This window comes from Panthera uncia, assembly GCF_023721935.1.
Source record: "Panthera uncia isolate 11264 chromosome A3 unlocalized genomic scaffold, Puncia_PCG_1.0 HiC_scaffold_12, whole genome shotgun sequence".
Lineage (NCBI taxonomy): Eukaryota > Metazoa > Chordata > Mammalia > Carnivora > Felidae > Panthera > Panthera uncia.
In genome coordinates this window covers 19,801,187-19,816,553 of record NW_026057579.1, presented here as the reverse complement: position 1 = coordinate 19,816,553, position 15,367 = coordinate 19,801,187, and the positions used below count along the sequence as shown (strand labels likewise).

General features: G+C 36.9%; 1 protein-coding gene across 1 annotated transcript in view; it reads right to left on the bottom strand.

Moving 5' to 3' along the window:
- Positions 1-15,367, bottom strand: part of ASXL2 (ASXL transcriptional regulator 2) — a 134,705-nt gene that overhangs the window by 70,827 nt on the left and 48,511 nt on the right. The gene's annotated exons all lie outside the window — the stretch shown is intronic.

The following is a 15,367-nucleotide window of genomic DNA, read 5'->3' as shown; positions in this document are numbered from 1 at the left end:
AAGGCAAGGCAAGGCAAGGCAAGGCAAGGCAAGGCAAGGCAAGGCAAGGCAAGGCAAGGCGGCATCTGCAAATGTGATCAGACCAGAAGCAGCAGCCCAGTTCAGGAAGCCTCTTTGTCCTGGTCAGCCAAAGGCTACTAGCTCTCTCCCCTGATAGGCTCAGCAGACCAGTGGCGCAAGCAAGAGAAAGAACCATCATAAGCGCATGGCCTGGAAAGCCTCTCTGCCTCCACAGGCTGGAGACTTCCTTTATCCCACATTTAGAGGCATCAGGCAGCTTGGCCTATGGAAACTCCTTCTACCCCCTCAGAAGAAAACAGCAGAGATCACTGGGAGCCTCTGTCATCAAATAAAACAAGACCCAAATAGCAAAGCAAAGGCTGTGAAAATTAAATTGTTATTGAATCACAGTACACCAAGGGAGTCTAGAACTCACATGGTAAACCCAAGCAGTGTGAATCCCCGCTTAAATAAAAGATTTGAATTTAATAGGACCCAACATCTCCTAACATAAAAACTAAAACATCCAGGATCCGAAAAATAAAAATAAAAATAAAAAAATATCCAGGATCCAAATACAATAATCACTTATCATACCAAAAACCAAGAAAATCACAACCTAAATGAGAAAAGACAATCAACTGACACCAACACTAAGACAGATGTTGAAATTATAAGACAAGGATGCTTCTATATGCACTTAAAATTTTTCTTGAAACAGGGGTAGCTGGGTGGCTCAGTCAGTTGAGCATTGACTCTGGCTTGGGTCATGATCTCACGGTCTGTGAGTTTGAGCCCCACATCGGGCTCTGTGCTGACAAGTCAGAGGCTGGAGCTGACAAGTCAGATGCTTCAGATTCTGCATCTCCCTCTCTCTGTGTCCCTGCCCTCCCCCCCAACCCCACACTCTGTCTGTCTGTCTCTCTCTCTCTGTCTCAAAAGTAGATAAACTTTAAAAAAAATATAAAAGAAACTTTACTGAAAAAAATGAAAATACAACAAATAGGAAAGAAACTAAAGTTATAAAAAAGTTCATACCATGAGCCCAGAAAGAAAAGAAAGACAAAGAGTATTCAAAGGACTACTGGCTAAAAACTTCTCTTATTTGGTGAAAAATAAACATAAATACTCAAGAAACTCAATGAATCTAAATAAAATAAACTTGAAGAAGTCTGCACATGAAGACACATAATTAAATTTCTGAATACTAAATCCAAAAAAAAAAGTCCTGAAAGCTGTTGGAGAGGAACAACACATTACCCGTAGGGAAATACTAATTCAATCAACAGTAGAGTTCTCATCTGACACCATAGAGACCAGAAAGACGTAGTACCACATCTTACAAACGCTGAACAAAATGAACCGTTGATTTTATAAAAATTACTTAAGAATTCTAGATCTAAAGAACTGTCCTTCATAAGCAAAGGAGAAATAAAGACAGTCCTAGAAACAATAAAACTAAAGAAATGTATTGCTAGCAGACCCACTCTCCAAGAATGGCTAAAGGAAGTTCTTTAAACAGAAAAATAAAAGAAAGGATACTAGAGCACCAGGAAATAAGGAAGAATAGAAGTAAGCATACATACAATAGACTAACCTTCTCATGAGGTTTTAGCTAATACTTGATGATTGAAACAAAAATTAAAACATCATGTGATAAGAACCTAAATGGAATAGCTTCCACACTTCAAAGTGGTAAAATGTTCATATCATCAGAATGATAAATCACATATTGTACACTCTAATACCCAGAGCAAACCCTAAGAAAATTAGGCAGATATACAAAGAAATGCACTATAAGTAAGCCAATATGGTACCCTAAAATAATCCATGGGAAGGTAAGAAAAGAAAAATAGAAGAACAAAAACAGAACAAACAGAAAACAAATAATAAAATGGCAGGCATAAACTCTATTAATAATTAACCTAAACATAAATAACGTGTATATACAAATTAAAAGGCAAAGATTAGCAGAGAAGGCTTAAAAACCCCACAATCCAACTATATGCTATTTATAAGAAATTCATTTCAAATTCAAAGACACTGGATCTCTCAAATGTTGCTAGTGGGAATGTAAAATGGTACAATCACTGTGGGAAACAATGTGAAAGTGTCTTTAAACTAAACGTGCATGGGACACCTGGGTGACTCGGTCGGTTAAGTGTCTTGACTTCAGCTCAGGTCACAATCTCACAGTTTGTGAGTTTGAGCCTCACATCGTGCTGTCTGCTGTCAGCACAGAGCCTGCTTCAGATCCTCTGTCTTCCTTTCTCTCTGCCCGCCCTCCCCCGCTAGCACACTCTCACGCTCTCTCTCTCTCAAAAATAAACATAAAAAAAAAAACAAAAAAAAAACTAGGGGCACCTGGGTGGCTCCGTTGGTTAAATGTCAACTTCAGCTCAGGTCATGATCTTGCAGTCCGTGAGTTCGAACATCAGGCTCTGTGCTGACAGCTCAGAGCCTGGAGCCTGCTTCAGATTCTGTGTCTCCCTCTCTCTCTGCCCCTCCCCCACTCACTCTGTCTCTCAAAAATGAATTTAAAAAATTTTTTTAACCAGCAACAACAAAAAACTAAATATGCACTTACCATACAACATCAGCAACTGCACTTGTGGGCATTTACACCAGAGAAAGGAAAATTTATGTTCACACAAAAACATGTATACTTTTCATAGAAGCTTTATTTGTAACAGTGAAAAACTGGAGACAATTTAGATGTCCTTCGATGAGTGACTAGTTAAATAAACTGTACAGCCATGTCACTGAATACTACTCAGCAATAAAAAAAGAAAACGAAATACTGACACAGACAACAACCTGGATGAATCCACAGGGAATTACACTGAGAAAGTCAATCCCAAATATTATATATTTCATACAATTCCATTAATACAAATTATTGAAATGACAAAATTACAGAAATGGAGAACACATTAGTGGTGGCTGGCCTGAGGGGGGTGGACGGAGGTGGTACTAGGGAGGTAGGTGTGGCTATGAAATCGGCAACACAAGGGATCCTCTTGTTGATAAACCTGTTTTGTATTTTGACTGCGGTGGTAGATACATGTATCTATACATGTGGTAAGACCGCACAGAATCAAATACACATCCACATGTGCGCGCGCGCACACACACACACACACACACACACACACACGAGTACAAGTAAATCAAGTAGACTGTATGAAAAGCAATATTCTGGTTGCTGATACTGTACTACGGTACTGCACACTGTTACCATTGGGAGAATCTGTATAAAGGATGATTTCTTACAACTGCTTGTACCTTATTATTTTTCTGTTGTTACTCTAATTTTCTACAGTGAGCAATGTGTAGACATCTGTTGGTTCTGCCTGGCCAAATACATTCTCTCTTCTTCTGGAAAGAATGTACACTCTGCTTTGGGGAACTATGACCTACCCTACTGGAAACACTCTTGTAGGACTGGCCATCAAGATCTCACCATGCCTGGACACTGAACCAGCCAGGTTCACTCTTCCTTGTATGTTAACCCTGAACAGAAGAGACACAGACTAATTCATCCCAGCTACAGAGTCCTAATGAGCCCATCCATTAGTTCTAGCTACCTGATCTCTGAAGTTAACTTAGTTCTCTCAATTTCAGGGTTTGTTTCTTTCCTTTGAGGTTATGAGCTACCCCACATTCTTCAAATATATCCCATTTTGCTTAAGTTCTTCACATTTGGTTCCTGTTATTTGCACCTAAAGAACCTAATCAATATAAGTCCCCCTGAAAACACACACACACACACACACACACACACACACACACACCACAAAAAACAAAAACACCTTACCTAGTTTTAAATTTTTTAAATAATTTTAACTGTTCGCACAAACCGAATTAAGGTTTTCTCCATAAACTGATACTAAAAAAATGAATAGATTCTTATAAATGAACTTAATAGAATGCAAATTTGGCTGCAGTTAAAAAGATTTAGCTGTAACTAAAAGCCATACGAAGTCCAAGTAACATGAAAATACAATGATGTGGTTCCTATTCTAAAGTCTCATAGCTAAGACAGATAATTATAATAAGTAATTATAACATAAAAACTGTTTTAGAAGAGGTGTGTTTAATGCTATGTCAACACAGAAAAAAAGCCAATTCAATAAAGGATCCAAACTATGAATTTTAACCTGTTCTAGCCTGGTTTTAAATAAGTATCATTCTCTTAGAAGACTTACCAATATTCCCTCTATATCAGTCAGAGCATAAACATATATTTTCAATATTATGGTCATAAAGCAAATGTTAGCTCACACAATTCCAATCTGAAATATTTTTATTATTAGTCAGCATGAACACTAGGTATTCCAATGCTAATATGTCAAATGATAATTTTAATAAAGCCAAATGTAGACTGGTTTCTAAAATTATGACCAAATAATGATTACAGACTAAAAGGACAAAAAAAAGTCACATATAATAAATATTTACATAGTACTTCTACTCTTATTTAGTTTCTGGACTAATTGTTTAGTTTTATAAGTAAAAATCACACATCCAAAGATGAGTTCAATTAAACTTGTAAAAGTATACTTTATCATTATAGGTACTTCCTTAGAATAAAGTAATACTTCTTACCTTCTGGAGTTGGAATGCACCCCAAGAAAATGAAAGAAAGAAAAAAAAAAAGCTTTTAATTTTAACAATAAAACAAAAAAATAAACTCTCCCTTCCCCTCCCAGCAATATCCACAATTCTTCAAATTAGCACCCTCCCCTCACTTTGCTATATAGAACATTCATTTCTTCTTTAGAATTTACAAGTTAGCCCAAAATATCACGTTGTCTAGACATGCACAGTTAAACTCAGATAAATAGTCTAAACCATTTCACAACGCAGAGTACTAACCACTATACGATCACGGCCTAAACCATTTCAGATAACAACTGCATACCTTAATTATGTGACAAACTAAAACTATTAAAGCAGTTTTGAGTCAAATGTGGATACAATGAGTATTCTTTAATATTCTTCCCATGCATTTCAATTTCAAGGAGCCATCATAAAGCCATCAGCTATGGACCCTAAGGTTTATTAGTTTCCATAATGAATCCACTACTGTGAAGCTGAGTAACAATGGGTAAGAATACTCTTTTCTGTTAATATGCAAGCATTTGGGGATTTTTGTTTCTTCATTATTAAGCCTTTTTGACATCCCTACAAGGTTTGTGTGCTTGAAAGCAGACTGCAACAGGCAGATAAAGAAAACACAGGCTGAATTCAAAGGTATCAGCTAACTTTAGATAAATATGGTATCAATTTAATCAATAATATTCTTCATTCTTAAACTGAGTTCTTTCCAGTATATCACCTTAAGGCAATTCAGCTTGGCAAACAGTCCAATGATCTATTCTGCAGAGATAATGATTTCTGCTGAAAACTAGTAGAGAATGTTGACTTTATTACCCTTGCTACATATTTTACAAAAGAAGAGATGGGGAAAAAATTAGGTGCTCAGATTAGTTTTTGGTATGAGGTAAGCTAAAACATTATTTTAATACCATGTGAAAGAGATTATCTTGTTCATAAGTAAATGTATTAATACTAATTAGATGCAACTGGGACTCCTCCAAAGAGGTAAAATTTCAATCTAGCAATTGTTTATTGAGCATGATCTTTGTTAGATGGTTCCCAGGTTCTTTACAATTCCAACTCTAAAGGAGCTTGCTTGGGATACAAGACTGAGACATTAAAAAAACAAAAAATCAACTCCTTGTTAGGGAACAAATTGGAGTTCTACAAAACAACAATATAAAGATTTAAATGTTCCATTACTGTAAATTCTTTAAAAATGTAGTGGCCCTTTCAGAAGTCAAGTTATTATAATGGCTGAGGTTTTTGTTCCAAATTCTTCCAGAAAGAAATTTACAGTTAGATAGCAACTATCTTAATGTTATTATGTACCAGCACATAATACAAGACTGATTTGAAAAATCGAGCAAATATACTAATCAAAAGAGTAGGAAGAACTAGGGATATACAGACAGTATGATATATTAATAAGAACAAAACCAGAAACAGTAAGCCTGGGTTTCTAGCTTCACAGAACCAGTTGTCTAACCCTGACCAATCTCCATGGGCCTAAATTCTTCAATAATAAATTGACATGTAACAGTAATATCCCAATTAACTATTCCAGCTATAACATTCTGTGACTGAAATAATGTGACTGATTTGGAAAAGGGGTTGGGGAAGGGAGGCAAGGGTGAGGAATACAACAGGGATTACCTTTCTGGGGGTACTGTTAATCAGAGCCATCATGCTGTAAACAGCTAGAGAAACTTCATTTGCAAAAAAATCCAATTTTTTTAAATTATAATTTAAAAGCTAGGTAGTTGGCTACACTCTTTTATTAGCTACATAACTTATTCTCCCACATCAATTTTATGGTGTACAAGATTCAAATTCATGACTCACCAAAATTATTAATTATTGTATATCATGAACCCTTGGGACCACTCATAAATGGTCTAATTCAGAAAATAATCTGAGAATGATAAATTCATAATACCAAGAATCTTCCTAATTTCTCTTTCCTCTTCTACTTATGAATGGAAAGAAATAGTAGTAAGAGAAAAGGGTTTCAGAAAATAGTTATTTTTCTCTTCTTTGCTAAAAACTCTCTTTCTCTAATAGCAGATATAAGAAGAGTCAAGGTAATACAGCTAAAGGATGAACAAAGCAGGTTAAGAAAACCTGGGCGGGGGGGGGGGGGGGGGGGGGGCGCAGGCACTAAAAGCAATGGCTAATTTAGAAGGAAGGCTTGAAGTCCTATACTTAAACATTAATGGCTGCCACAGCTGATGAAGGGGAGAAACCTGTTGTACAAGACTAAGGAAAGAAGTAGTGAAGAGTGATTAACAGTAAAGGATTCATGGGAATTGTATAAAACATACACAAACATTTGACTTATGGAGTATTCTGTGTATGTTTCACCAACAGTACTGCATACTTAATGTCTATGTTTAGTTTTTTGCTTTTCTGATAAGCCAAAATATTCAATTTGCACAGTCTCTTGAGTTCGTCTCTGTTGGATATATACTGCATTGCTGAAGTAATTAAATGCCTAAGATTGACTTCAAAACAGTCCAGGGTGAGAGGACAATTTATAATTTAGCTGGAGAATGTATGCTTTTCTTTCCATTTGCAATTTTCTAAAAGTAAAAATTTATTGAGGCGCCTGGGTGGCTCGGTCGGTTAAGCGTCTGGACTTCGGCTCAGGTCATGATCTCATGGTCCGTGAGTTCAAGCCCCGCGTCAGGCTCTGTGCTGACAGCTCAGAGCCTGAAGCCTGTTTCAGATTCTGTGTCTCCCTCTCTCTCTGCCCCTCCCCTGTTCATGCTCTGTCTCTCTGTCTCAAAAATACGTTAAAAAAACGTTAAAAAAAAACGTTAAAAAACGTTAAAAAAAAAGTTAAAAAAAACGTTAAAAAAAGTTAAAAAACGTTTAAAAAACGTTAAAAAAAATTTTAAAAAAATTTATATTTAGGTAACTGTCTTCGGTATCTTATTAACCGAGACTGGTAACATAAGTGAAAGTACATTATCATGAAAGGAAAGGATGCATTTTTGGATTCTATAACACACCAGAACTCTTTACTCAATGATGTGCCAAACAGGTATTAGGTATTAATCTCTGAAAATAGACACCTACTCTATAGCTCCAGATCACTGTTACCTTTTAGCTGCGACCTTGAAATTTATACTATAACCACGCCCTGCACCTGAATACCTCCTCACCCCTTGTAAGGTTCACAACTTTTTTTGAATCCACAAATACATGCTCAGTGAATCCTTTAACAACTCCTCACTTGTCCAGTTCATTCTTCAGTTCTTTTCTATAGTAAATAGCAGCTATATAATCAGGAGGCCTAGAAATCATTTTTTATTTCCTCTTTCCTTTTACCTTCCACATCCAATCCGTTAGCAAGTCCTGAAATATGTATCTTAAATCCATCTATTCTCCCCAGCACTATTTACAAATCCAAACAAAACACCACCATAGTTTGCCTGCTCTAGTAAAGCAGCCCCTTTATTAGTCTCCTTAACCCTTTCAACTCCTACTGCTGCAGGCCATTCTTCATAAATTACATTCATCTAAATATATATATTTATCTAAATCATAATTCAGACTACATATCATCTTGTAATTATCAGATGCAAATGTTTGAGGCAGGTGTATTATTTCCTTTTGAGAACTGACTACACGTTTGGACAGAGTGATGCTTAAACATTTAACCACTGGTTAAATTCATACTGGTTTACTGTGTTCTATTCACATCCACTTACTCATTTGGTACAAAAAACTGGCTCCGATTACAGAACTACTCAACATGGAGGTTTCAAACACTAGTCATAAAATATTTGTGTTAAGTAGCCTATACTAGACTATCTGTGATAAACCCCCTTCCTATAGTTTTAAAATGACTGAAAAACAAAGGCTACACCAAAATCTGGAATTCTATTCTAAGCCAAAGAAAAACACAATGATTTTGAACTGAAATTTGTGGATTAATTCATGTTTCCATGAACTCCACAAATTTAAAGCTCAATCCAATTTCATGATTTAAAATTGAGTGAGACTTGGTGAGAGCAGACCCACAATAGCCTCTCTCTCTTTCTGGCTGGTTGCAACTAAAACTTGTAAAAATACAGAAAGCAACTTCCCACACAAAAATTTGTACATGGATGTTCACAGTAGTATTATTCATAATAGCCAAAAAGTGAAAACAACCCCAATGCCCATCAACTGATGAATGGATAAGTAAAATGTGGCATATGCATGCAATGGAATATTATTCAGCAATAAAGGAATAAAGTACTGATAAATAATACAAAATGAATGAACCTTCAAATCTTTATACTATATGAAAGGAGCCAGTCAAAAAAGACCACATATCGTGTGATTCCATTTTATGAAATATCCAAAATTGGCAAATCCATGGTCAGAGAAAGCATAGTAGAGGTTGCCTAAGGCTGGGGCACTGAGGGTGGGGCAAGGAAAAGGAATGACAACTAATACTGAAGGGTTTCTTTTGGGGATAATGGAAATGTTCTGTACAAATACATTAAATAATAAAACACTGAACCATATGCTTTAAAATGCTTTTATGGTATGTTCATTATATGTCAATTTTTAAAAAGCAACTACCTTAAACATTAAAAATTAAGAAAGCTGGCACATTTGGGAAGTCTAATTTGATTTGTATGGGAGTATGTAGTAAAGAATTTACCTTTACCCAAAGAGAGGTCTGGTCTTTGCCCTTGGATTAAGAAATATCCACTAGGCCTTTTGAGAGACTTGAGCCAGCCAGATAACACTGGCAAAAGAAGGCAGCAGAGAGGGGACAGTAAAATAAAATATAAGGAAAAACAGAAAATAGTGAAATGGTAGAGTAAATCTAATCATGTCAATGATTATCAGATAGAATATTTCTTTAAAAAATACTATGTGCTGTCTATACAGTTTAGCTGGAGTGAAGATGGAAACAAATCAAGTAAAACAAAATGGTATATGGGGCCAGACAATGATTTTAGTTATTCTACTGAAAAACTACTGAAGGCTGTTGTGCTAGTTATCAATTTATTGACTTTTAGCTCCAAATCCAGCTTCCTTTGTCCTCTCTGTAGTAGTGGAGCTGGACCCTATAAACACTTCTCCTCTGCCAGTTGGCTCAACGTTAAGTTTGTCAATAGTGCACTGGAGGAACACTACAGCATGAAAGGGCGCTTTTCTTTCTGGTTTTACTGTACTGTTGCCTGCCTGCTCTTACGACAGGCAGCACCCAGCAACATGAAGGACACTTTGACGGCCCTCCACCTTCAGCAAGGTTCAGCAGAATGCCTGTGGGTGGCTTCCCAGAAAATTCTGCTGGAGCCTCAGCTGGCTCCCAGTGAATGTGGGACAGGTGCCCAGCAGGAGGTTTTCCAACAAGTTCTTCTAATACTCAGTAGGGAGTTTCCTAAGTGCTAGCCCAGGCTACAGCACTAGTGAACTTTGTCATCCACGGGACCAGAGCCCTACCTTGTCCATTAAGATCTGAATAACAGCCTAGGGACATGGAGGGGTCTCCTTAGGTCACGCTGCCTCAGCCCTGCAGGTACTGGCTGCTCCCTTTAAATAGTTAATTTCTGGTTAACAAATTAATAACTAGTTAACTTAGTAACTTCCCTGTTCAAATTACCATGTAGCTTCTGTCTGTTGACCAGACCCTGAGACTTATAAAACTGTACAGCTCAAAGACTGCAGAAAACCTCTTAAAAACTCTTAAGTTCTTAAAGGAACCAGTACCTCTGTCCTTCTCAGCCAGGAGCCAATCACTTACCTTTTAATACTATTTTTGTGACAAAATATATGTAACATACAAGTTACCATTTGAACCTTTTTTTAAAGTTTATTTATTTATTTTGGGGGGGAGGGGGGCAGAGAAAGAGGGAGAGAGAGAATCCTAAGCAGGCTCCACACTGCCAGAGTGGAGCCCGACGCGGGGTTCAAACTCACAAACCGTGAGATCACAACTGAGCCAAAATCAAAAGTCGGACACTATACCAACTGAACCACCCAGGTGTCCCCATTTGAACGATTTTTAAGTGTAGATTCCAGTAGCATGGAGTACATTCACAATGCTGGGCAACCATTACCACTGTCCATTTCCATGACTTTTTCATCATCCCAGAAAGAAACTTTATACTAATTAAACAATAACTCTTTATTTTTCCCTATTCTCAGTCCCCGGTAACCTCTATTCTACTTTCTGTCTCTGTATCAGTCTGCCTGTTCTAAGTATCTCATACAAATGGAACTGTACAATATCTGTCCTTTTTTTTTCCTGTCGTCAATCACTACTTGTCCTTTTGTGTCTTATTTCACTTAGCATGTTTTTAAGGTTTATCCATGTAGTATGTATCTGAATTTCATTCTTTCTTAAGGCTGATAATATTCCACTGAAATTATATACTACGTTTTATTTATCCACTCATCTTTTAATGGACATTTAGGCTGTGTCCACTTTAATGTATTTTAAAATAAAACAATAGAATGTGGAATAATCAAACTTAAGTGAGCTTCTTCAAAATGGGGAAGATGGGGAAAACTACAAAGGGAAAAAAGAACTGAAAGCCACGTACTATGGATTGAGGAATGAAAATTAAACTGTAAAAAGCAGCACATCTTTAATAAAGATATTATCTATTTCATTCAGTAATCTAAAAACTTTAATGATTATAAGACAATCATTTAACACATCACTGCAGCAAGAGAATAAGCTGTAACTGCATCTGAATGTGATCTCCCAACTACTAATACTTCACATATATAACAAGTAGGTTTTCAATGTCTGACATATGCCAAACACAAAAGAGAAGGGGGACAAAGAGCAAATTTCACTCCTCATGGAGCTACCTTAATGTAAGCAATAGAGAAGCTTGATGACTTTTTTAAGATCACAAAAATATGTGACTTCAAACTTTAGGTGGTATGAAGAAATAAACAGAACACTATAATACACTAAAAAAGGAAATATGCTCTAACTCGTAAAGTCAGCCAAAGTGCTCTGAAAAAGACATATTCAAACTGACACGTAAAAAATAAGAGGTAACTGAGGTAAAAGCACATTCCTTGTTAAAAAGTCAGCATATGGGGCGCCTGGGTGGCTCAGTCGGTTAAGCGTCCGACTTCAGCTCAGGTCACGATCTCGTGGCCCGTGAGTTCGAGCCCCGCGTCGGGCTCTTGGCTGATGGCTCAGAGCCTGGAGCCTGCTTCCCATTCTGTGTCTCCCTCTCTCTCTGCCCCTCCCCCGTTCATGCTCTGTCTCTCTCTGTCCCAAAAATAAATAAACGTTAAAAAAAAAAATTAAAAAAAAAAGTCAGCATATACAAAGGCTGAAGAAAGAGCTTCCCTACATATTTGAGAATTGATAACATATAATATTTAAAGCTATGGAATTGGACAGAATCGCGCTTAAGTTAGAAGGTAATGAGCAAAGGAAAAAAAAAAACTGAGAAGGAAGGAGGAGGAGAGAAGAAATGTTTGTAATCGCTTCAGGTAACAGAGTTTCAAAAAGGAAGGCGTAGTCAACTGTGTGAAATAATGCTAAGTAGTAAGAGTAACTAGAAGTCCCATGGAGTTAACAAAATGGAAGTCAATGGTGACTTAGAAAGAACTGCTTTGTTGTTACACAATTGCATCACAACAATGTAGTTTAACCAAGAGCAGCTACTTATAAATTGTTATCACGAAGTGAAGCCAGAAGCTATTTTTGCTGACTCTACCATTTTGCTATTTTTTTCTAAATCTCTTTTTTTCCCCTTCTTTTATTTATTTACTATTCTTCACATATTTACTATTCTTGCCTGCTTCCTAGAAATGATAACGATAAGTGTAAAGTCACAGAGCTTTAGTATATTGGAGCCAGATGACCCTGCACCTGTCACTGAGACCTAAGGGACTGAGGGTAGTTTACTCTCTACACACCAGATATCCTGGTCTATGTCCCCAGTGTGCATCAAAAGTCTAACTTTAAGGAGGAAAAAAATGAAATCTCTTGCCCATTCATATTCTATAAAAACCCCATACTGTTATAAAAAAATATTAGAACACCTTAGCAGAATTTGTTCCACAGAACCACAAAAATCACTACCTTTTGCTCCTGTAGCTTTGTACAAATTGATCTGTTATTACATGGACATTATGCTTTAATCTAATAAGTCTTATCTAATTCAAATAAAAATTTAGAATTATATCACTGATAAATTAAGTGACTAATTTTTTAATTTACAAAAATGTTTAAATGTTCACACAATTTCTGAGAGACTTATGTTACATAAAGTGAAATACACTAATTTTACTTCATTCCTTCAAAGTCATAACACAAACTATTTTATTCCCAGCCTATTGACGTTTGGCCACAAATCAAACAAAATTTCTTGAGCTCTGTTAGCAAACAAGGGCAAAAAACTGAATTTTATATTCAAGAAGATGAGAATTACAATCTAGAACACACAACAGCTATTTATCAAAAAATGTATTACTGTCCGTTTACAAATATTTTACCATAGCTCATTATTACTCTGGCATCTGAGCTGAACAATTCTTCAGTGTAAAGGACCATCCAGCACAATGTGAGACATTTAGCATCCTGTTACCTGTTAAATGCCACCGTGCTCCTGTACTTTCTAGTCACTTTGACAATCAAACACAGCCCCATAAATTCTGAACACTTTCCCTAAGGGTGTTTACACAATACCACCCCCACTTGAGAAAACTAGTAGCAGTTTTAAAGCACTCCAACCAGCAGGAAAAGACCTCTCTGACCTCAGCCGTAGCAATCTCTTACTAGCAATCTCTTACTAGCAATCTCTTACTCGGCACATCCCCAAAGGCAAGGGAATTAAAAGCAAAAGTGAATTACTGGGACCTTATGAAGATAAAAAGCTTCTGCACAGCAAAGGAAACAACCAACAAAACTAAAAGGCAACCAACGGAATGGGAAGAGATATTTGCAAATGACACATCGGACAAAGGGCTAGTATCCAAAATCTATAAAGAGCTCATCAAACTCCACACCCGAAAAACAAATAACCCAGTGAAGAAATGGGCAGAAAACATGAATAGACACTTCTCTAAAGAAGACATCCGGATGGCCAACAGGCACATGAAAAGATGTTCAACGTCGCTCCTTATCAGGGAAATACAAATCAAAACCACACTCAGATACCACCTCACGCCAGTCAGAGTGGCCAAAATGAAGAAATCAGGAGACTATAGATGCTGGAGAGGATGTGGAGAAACAGGAACCCTCTTGCACTGTTGGTGGGAATGCAAATTGGTGCAGCCGCTCTGGAAAGCAGTGTGGAGGTTCCTCAGAAAATTAAAAATAGACCTACCCTATGACCCAGCAATAGCACTGCTAGGAATTTATCCAAGGGATACAGGAGTATTGATGCATAGGGGCACCTGTACCCCAATGTTTATAGCGGCACTCTCAACAATAGCCAAATTATGGAAAGAGCCTAAATGTCCATCAACTGATGAATGGATAAAGAAATTGTGGTTTATATACACAATGGAATACTACGTGGCAATGAGAAAAAATGAAATATGGCCTTTTGTAACAACATGGATGGAACTGGAGAGTGTGATGCTAAGTGAAATAAGCCATACAGAGAAAGACAGATACCATATGGTTTCACTCTTATGTGGATCCTGAGAAACATAACAGAAACCCATGGGGGAGGGGAAGGAAAAAAAAAAAAAAAAAAAAAAAGAGGTTAGAGTGGGAGAGAGCCAAAGCATAAGAGACTGTTAAAAACTGAGAACAAACTGGAGGGAGGGCAGGGTGGGTGATGGGTATTGAGGAGGGCACCTTTTGGGATGAGCACTGGGTGTTGTATGGAAACCAATTTGACAGTAAATTTCATATATTAAAAAATAAAAAAAATAAAAATAAAAAAAAAAATAAAAATAAAAATAAAAATAAAAAAAAAAAAGCACTCCAACCTTTCCCATCTTAATGAAAATATCTCTCATGTAGACTCCCAGATTTCAACGTTAACAATACAAAGTATGTTGAACAGAACTTTAACATTTCTTTTTTATTTTTTTAATATTTTAACTTATTTTTGAGAGAGAGAGAGAGAGAGAGAGAGAGGACAAGTGGGGGAGGGGCAGAGAAGGGGAGACACAGAATCAGAAGCAGGCTCCAGGCTCTGAGCTGTCAGCACAGAGCCCTACGTGGGGCTCGAGCTTGTGAACAGCGAGATCATGACTTGAGCCGACGTCGGACACTTAACTGACTGAGCCACCCAGTTGCCCCAATTTTAACATTTCTTGATGACAGAAGGTCTTGTTTATGAAGTGACTATTACGTGCTATTGTAATAGAAGGCTCTTAGAAATTAAAGTGTGTTTTATCTTTGGTCCTGTATTAATTGACCCCAAGCTGTTTTATTTGTACATATAACTATTACTTGAAATACATACTGCTCTATATGTACCTTTTCCATTTTATTCTTTTTGGCCAAGGTTATTTCTTCCTAGATTGTCTATTTCTAGCACTCTCCCTGCACTAGAGAATACTTGTTACATGCTACTGACCAAGCTTATTAAATTAAAAGACTGAACTCATAGGTGAAGGTTTGAAGATGGCTCCAGGACTTCCTAAGAATTAAAGTGCATGGGATGGAAACAGATACATTCTAAGAATTTTTTTTTAAACATACTTGTGGTTTTATAACTGTGCTATGACTGAAAACTCCAGAGATCTGACAACTGAATAAATCAGAAATTAGCAAAGCAGTTATTACTAAATCATCAATCTTCAGGGCTAAAGTACACTGCTA